Source organism: Mus caroli, chromosome 3 (assembly GCF_900094665.2).
Source record: "Mus caroli chromosome 3, CAROLI_EIJ_v1.1, whole genome shotgun sequence".
Lineage (NCBI taxonomy): Eukaryota > Metazoa > Chordata > Mammalia > Rodentia > Muridae > Mus > Mus caroli.
This window is the reverse complement of record NC_034572.1, coordinates 59,598,899-59,605,735: the sequence shown is the minus strand read 5'-3', so window position 1 is coordinate 59,605,735 and position 6,837 is coordinate 59,598,899. Positions and strand designations below refer to the sequence as shown.

General features: G+C 41.6%; 1 pseudogene; it reads left to right on the top strand.

Moving 5' to 3' along the window:
• Positions 1 to 2,928: 2,928 nt before the first annotated feature.
• Positions 2,929 to 3,184, top strand: LOC110291501 (annotated as a pseudogene).
• Positions 3,185 to 6,837: the final 3,653 nt, after the last annotated feature.

Here is a 6,837-nt window from a genome sequence, read left to right as displayed (position 1 = left end):
AAAAAAAAAAAAAAAAAAAAGGGATCAGGGACCTAATTGTGGTACCAGTCTGTCCTCAGGCTTGTAAAGGAAAATATTGCAAAACCACCTAAGTTCATACACAGGTGCAGGAAGCTGCCCAGTCAGTTCTGACTCAAGCCGTTTTAGACATAACCGTTCATATTGACCTTTGATTTGATGGGTCCTATGTGAAGCTTTGTGGAATGTCTTAAGATTAACATAAGTCATATAGAACATACTAAACAGGCGATATGGTCAGCAAAACCTAGCTCTGAAACAAGTGATTCTTCTGCATCAGTGACTGGTAGCCATGTTACAGCAACAATATGTAATAGCTGACAGACACGGAACAAAATGGCTACAGCTATTATTCTAGGGGCTGGCAGATGTGAACACTCCTCTAACGTGAAACGATGCACAGGGAAGTGTGTTTAAATAACTACATCATTGAAGAGTTCATGTTATTTCTGGTCTTATGTTTAAATGCTCAAAATTATAATGTTCATTAGATTTCCAGAGTTATTGTTTACAGTAAGAAAATGTAGACAATTAAAAACAAAAACAGAAAAGCCGCGTGTGGTGGCATGTTTAATCCCAGCACTCAGGAGACAGAGGCAGTCAGATTTCTGAATCCGAGGCCAGTCTGGTCTACTAAGTGAGTTCCAGGACAGCCAGGGCTATACAAAGAAATCCTGTCTCGAAAAACAAAAAACAAACAAACAAACAAACAAACAAAAAACCAACAATAACCAACCAAACAAACAAACAAAAAAGAAAAGAAAAAAACCCAAAAACTTCAGGGCTGGAGAGATGGCTCAGTGGTTAAGAGTACTGATTGCTCTTCCAGAGGTCATGAGTTCAAATCCCAGCAACCACATGATGGCTCACAATCATCTGTAATGAGATCTGATTTCCTCTTCTAGTATATCTGAAGAAAGCTACAGTGTACTTATATATAAAATAAATAAATAAATAAATAAATAAATAAATATTTAAAAAAAAACTTCAAACAGCCTAATTATTATCATTTCTTTTGGGGGTTTCTCCCCCCATTTTTGTTTAATTTTTCAAGACAGGGTTTCTCTGTGTAGCTCAGGCTGTGGCGGAACTCACTCTGTAGACCAGGCTGACCTTGAACTCACATGAATCTGCCTCGCAAGAACTGGGGCTAAGGGTGTGCAACACCACTGCCTCCTTCCTCTCGTACCTTCAGGGAAATTCTGCTTGTGTCGAATTCATATTCATAAAAGAAAGCCTAGGCTGGAGAGATGACTCAGTGGGTAAAAGTATTTGCCAAAAATACCTAATTTTCTGGTTCTGTCCTGGAGCTCATGTAAAGATAGTGTGGAGTCTTCTTCAATAGCATAGCTGTAGCCATTTTGTTCCATGCCTGCCTGTCAGTGATGCAGAAAAATAGTTTGACTCACAACAGGGTCATACTGACCATATACCCTGTTATGTTCTGTATAGTGTGGTTTGTTAGTTTTAAGAAACCCCACAACCATAAGCTCTGTTTAGGACCAAGCAGAATAAATGTCAGTTAAAACTGTTCTGTTGCCGGGCAGTGGTGGCTCACGCCTTTAATCTCAGCACTTGGGACGCAGAGGCAGGCGGATCTCTAAGTTCTAGGCCAGCCTGGTCTACAGAGTGAGTTCCAAGACATCCAGGGCTACACAGAGAAACCCTGTCTCAAACAAAAACAAAAACAAAAAACAAACAAGCAAAAAAACCCTGTTCTGTCTAGGTAGCCAAAATATCTTGAGTCAGAGCTGAGCACTGGATAGCACTTCCTGCATGTGCACATGAGCTCATTGTGTGGTTTTCTGTTGTTGTTGTTGTTGCTGCTGCTGTTTCCTATATAAGCTAGTCCTGAGAAATTTTTGAGGTCCAGTCTTAGCTTCTGGATCTATGCTGTGACTCTGATCGATAAGTCTTGGGGTATGTGGTCAATAAACTTCGAGATAAAAATGCAAACCTTAAGTATCATTAGCCTAAACAGAAATATTCGGTCGACATGACATTGTTAGGGCAAAACACAACTCCAAACTCAAAAGTTGTTAAGCGATAGTTTTATTCTGAGCCAAATATGAGTGTCTATGACCCACACTGATGGCTGGTTTTATGTCAACTTGGCACAAACTATAGTTATCTGAGAGGAGGGACCCTCAGTTGAGAGGGTGTCTCCATAAATCTAGCTGTAGGTAAACCTGTAAGGCATTTTCTTAATTAGTGATTGATGGGAGAGGGCCCAACCCATCGTGGGTGGTGCCATTCCTGAGCCAGTGGTCCTGGGTTCTGTAAGGAAGCAGACTGAGCAAGCCATGAGGAGTGAGCCAGTAAGCGGCTCTTCTTGATGGCCTCGGCATCAGCTCCTGCCTCCAGGTTCCTGCCCTCCTTGAATTCCTGCCCTCACTTTTAATGATGAGGACGTGTGAGTAAAATAAACCCTTTCCTCTACAACATGTTTCTGGGCATGGTGTTTCAACATAGCAAAGGTAACCCTAAGACAGCCACCTATCTCCAGCCCCTGGCCCCAACTCCTTCTGACAATCAAGTAAAACTTTAAAAGTGTATCCTTAGCAAACCACTAACTTCTACCATTCTAAAGATAAGAATGTCAGTCATCAGCTGGGCGTGGTGGCGCACGCCTTCAATCCCAGCACTTGGGAGGCAGAGGCAGGTGGATTTCTGAGTTCAAAGGCCAGCCTGGTCTACAGAGTGAGTTCCAGGACAGCCAGGGCTATACAAAGAAACACTGTCTTGAAAAAAACAAAAAACAAAAACAAAGTCATCCCAGAGTATCTGCAACCTGTAACAGTTTTTCCATTTAGGGGTGCAGCCCACCTCCTTGCCTCCCCAAGAATGTATTTGGTCTGCGAGCAGCTCATCTCAGTGATCTGGAGCGGCCACGCTTGCCGAGCTGTCGCCATGCCTCTGGCTAGAGATCCATTACATCCTTCCTTGGAAGAGGAGAAGAAAAAACGTAAGAAGAAAACGGCTGGTTCAGAGCCCAAATTCTTACTTCATGGATGTGAAATGTCCAGGTTGCTACAAGATGACTACAGTTTTCAGCCACGCTGAGACAGTGTTTCTTTGCGTGGGCTGTTCAACTGTGTGGTGCCAGCCCACAGGAGGAAAAGCCAGGCTCACAGAAGGCTGTTCATTTAGAAGAAAGCAACACTAATCATCTACACAAATTCCTGAATTTGTGTTTTTCTCAGAAAGCCTTATCAAGTTACTTCAGTTACTTTAACAAGACAATGTAATTATTGTTTGATTTTATAAAGTCTACAACAATGACCTCCTATTTTGGTGTCAGTTTTTCAATAAAGTTTTAATTATGGACAAAAAAAAATATGTATTTGTTCAATGCATTTATGACTTTGTTTTGTAACCACTATCAGCTTCCGTGGTGGGACATACATGCATCTGTGTTCTTGGATGTCTGTTAGGATTATAATCTCTATGATGAAACACCATGACCAAAAGCAACGAGGTTTGTTTGGCTTAAATAGCCTGAGTCAGTCAATTGAGGGAAGCTAAAGCAGCTCAAATTGGGGAGAACCTGGAGGCAGAAGTTGATACTGAGACCGTGGAGGAGTGCTGCTTACTGACTTGCTCTACAGGCTTGTTCAGTGTAGTTTTTATAAAACCTGGGACCATTAGGCCAGGGGTGGCTCGATCCTCAATGGCTGGGCTCTCCCCTATCAGTCACTAATTAAGAAAATGTCTTACAGGTTTTCCTACAGCCAGATTTATGAAGATACTCTCTCAACTGAGGGTCCCTCCTCTCAGATAACTATAGTTTGTGTCAAGTTGACATAAAACTAGCCAGCAGTGTGGGTCATAGACACTCATATTTGGCTCAGAATGAACTATCTCTTAACAACTTTTGAGTTTGGAGTTATGTTTTGCACTAACAATGTCATGTCGACCGAATATTTCTGCTTAGGCTAATGATATTTTAGGCTTGCATTTCTATCTCAGAGTTTCATGTGACTAGCAATTATCTTTATAAGATTTTATTATCCTTCATACTAAGTTGCAAGAATTGTTCCTTCATATGTGGTTGCTTGAAAAGTTTAAGACTTGTATAAAATATACAAAGAAGACCATGAATGCCTTCTCCTCTGCCACCTCCATTCCAGAACAGGTGTTGCTGTTATTTTGAAGCCCGAATCCAAGCCTCAGCTATTCTTGTTTGTGTTTGTTCTTACCAACAAGCTACGCTTCTGTTCCTAAGCAGAGTATAATTTAATCTCCTGTAAAGAGGGCAATTGTATACATATTACATGGAAAGTCATGTAAGTGTTCTGTTTTCTGTTTACTTTCTCTTTCCTTTTTCTGAGATTAGGGGAGGGGGCCCATGTAGCTCAGGCTAGCCTGTATCTTGCTATGTAGTGGCAGATGACCTTGAACTCCTGATCATCTTGCTGTCTCCACTTTTCTAAGTTTTGTTTACAAGAATGTGCCCGTGTAGTTGGCTGATCTGGTTCTTTTAAAACAGGGTCTTAAAAGTTTCCTTAGGTTGGCCTCAACAGTCTCCAGTCTCAGTTCCTGAGTGCTAGGATTGCTGGCAAATGCCAAAGTGTTTCTCTTGTTTTGTTTTAATTTAACCACAATGGCCTTTGGTTATAAGACAACAAATTCATAGGCATAAGAATTAGAACCTAAAAATCTGGCCGGGCGTGGTGGCGCACGCCTTTAATCGCACTCGGGAGGCAGAGGCGGGTGGATTTTTGAGTTCGAGGCCAGCCTGGTCTACAGAGTAAGTTCCAGGATCAGCCAGGACTATACAGAGAAACCCTGTCTCAAAAAACCAAAAAAAAAAAAAAAAAAAAAAAAAAAAAAAAAAAAAAAAAAAAAAAAAAAACCCTGGAAGCCAGCTTTCTGCCTATTAAGTTCATCATCACCCAGGCCTGAGTGATGGCTCAGTCATTAGGAGCACACACTGTTGCAGGATATTTGATCATGTTGTGAGTCCCAAGATTGCGAGTCTGCAAATCCTTGTTGTGGTATGGCTCAGCCCTAGCACACATCTTTAATCCAAGAGCTAAATAAAGTCAACCTAGGTCAAGAGGCAGAGCAAGCTGACAGGGACTGAACATAAGTAAACAGAAAGGAGGGCTTTGAGTTGAAGGGAATTTCAGACACCATGGAGGAGAGCCTTTTTCCCTCTGGGACATGGATGGAGTAGGAAGGTCAGCTAAGTGCTTTCTCTTCCTCTGAGGAAGCAGGCTTTCACCACAACTTCTGCATCCTGAATCGAAGGGCTGGGCATTTTGTTATTTAAAACAACTGTTCTTCCAGAGGACCTAAGTTCAGTTCCCAGCACCCATGTCAAGCAGCTCACAGCCCCCGCCCCCCCAAAGTCCAGCTTCAGGGGGATCTGACCTCTGACTTCTACAGAGGGACCTGCACTTACATGCACACACTGACACACAAATACACACACACACACAGAGGTTTTCTGTCAACTTGGCACAAACTAGTATCATCAGAGAGGAGGGAGCCTCAATCGAGAAAATGCCTCCATAAGATCTGACTGCAGGCAGTTTCTTAATAATTGTTTTGGGGAAGGCCCAGCCAAGGCTTCATAGTATCACCCTGGGATTAGTGGTCCTGAATTCTATAAGAAAGCAGGCTGAGCATTCCACAAGGAGCAAGCCAGTAATCAACACATTCCTCCCTCCTACTGGCTACTCTAAAAGCTCCTGCCTCCTGGTTCCTGCCCAGTTTAAGTTTCTGTCAGGACTTTCTTCAATGATAAACTATGATGTTATAAGTGTACTGGCTGGTTTTGTGTAAATGACACAGGCTGGAGTTATCACAGAGCAAGGAGCTTCAGTTGAGGAAATGCCTCCATGAGATCCAGCTGTAAGACATTTTCTCAATTAGTGATCAAGGGGGAAAGACCCCTTGTAGGTGGGACCATCTCTGGGCTAGTAGTCTTGGGTTCTGTAAGAGAGCAGGCTGAGCAAGGCAGGAAAAGCAAGCCAGTAAGGAATATCCCTCCATGGCCTCTGCATCAGCTCCTGCTTCCTGACCTGCTTGAGTTCCAGTTCTGACTTCCTTTGGTGATGAACAGCAATGTGCAAGTGTAAGCTGAATTAACCCTTTCCTCCACAACTGCTTCTTGGTCATGATGTTTGTGCAGGAATAGAAACCCTGAATAAGACAATAAGCAAAATAAACTTTCCTCCCCAAGTTGTTTTTGGCTATGTAGTTTCATCACAGCAAAAAAAAAAAAAAAAAGCCTAACTAAAACATACATATAATTAAAGGCAATAAAAATATATCTAAAAACATTAACACTAATAATTTCAAAAAAACACATGCTATTTTACATACATGTAAAATGTGAACTTTCTAAATACTAAGATGTGTGTATACATGTATGTGTATATACATATTCTTACTAAATGCAAAGATCTATTCCACCTAATTTACTCAAGATAATGTCTTGATTCATAGCTGATGTGAACAAGGCACAAGCATCACAAGGCATGTGTATCTATAGAGTAGCTCGCAGTTTCCTGCTAGGCATGTATTCTACCATTGATCTACATCCTAAGTCTGATCACAGGCTTTAGACAATGTTTACAGGTATTGATGGAATATTAAGAGTATTAAGTTTCATATAAAACAGCTTTCTATTAAAATTCTTATGTTTGACAGTTTCATAAGAAACTGAAAGTTTAAGTGCCTTAAACCCTAGTAACTATGGAACAAGCAGAGCCTCTCAGCACTGTACGCAGTTCGACTAGTTTTAAATTTGTCAGGGATGCTAACTTAGCCTCATGTAAGCTACGGGTGTGCTACACAGGTGGTGGTTTC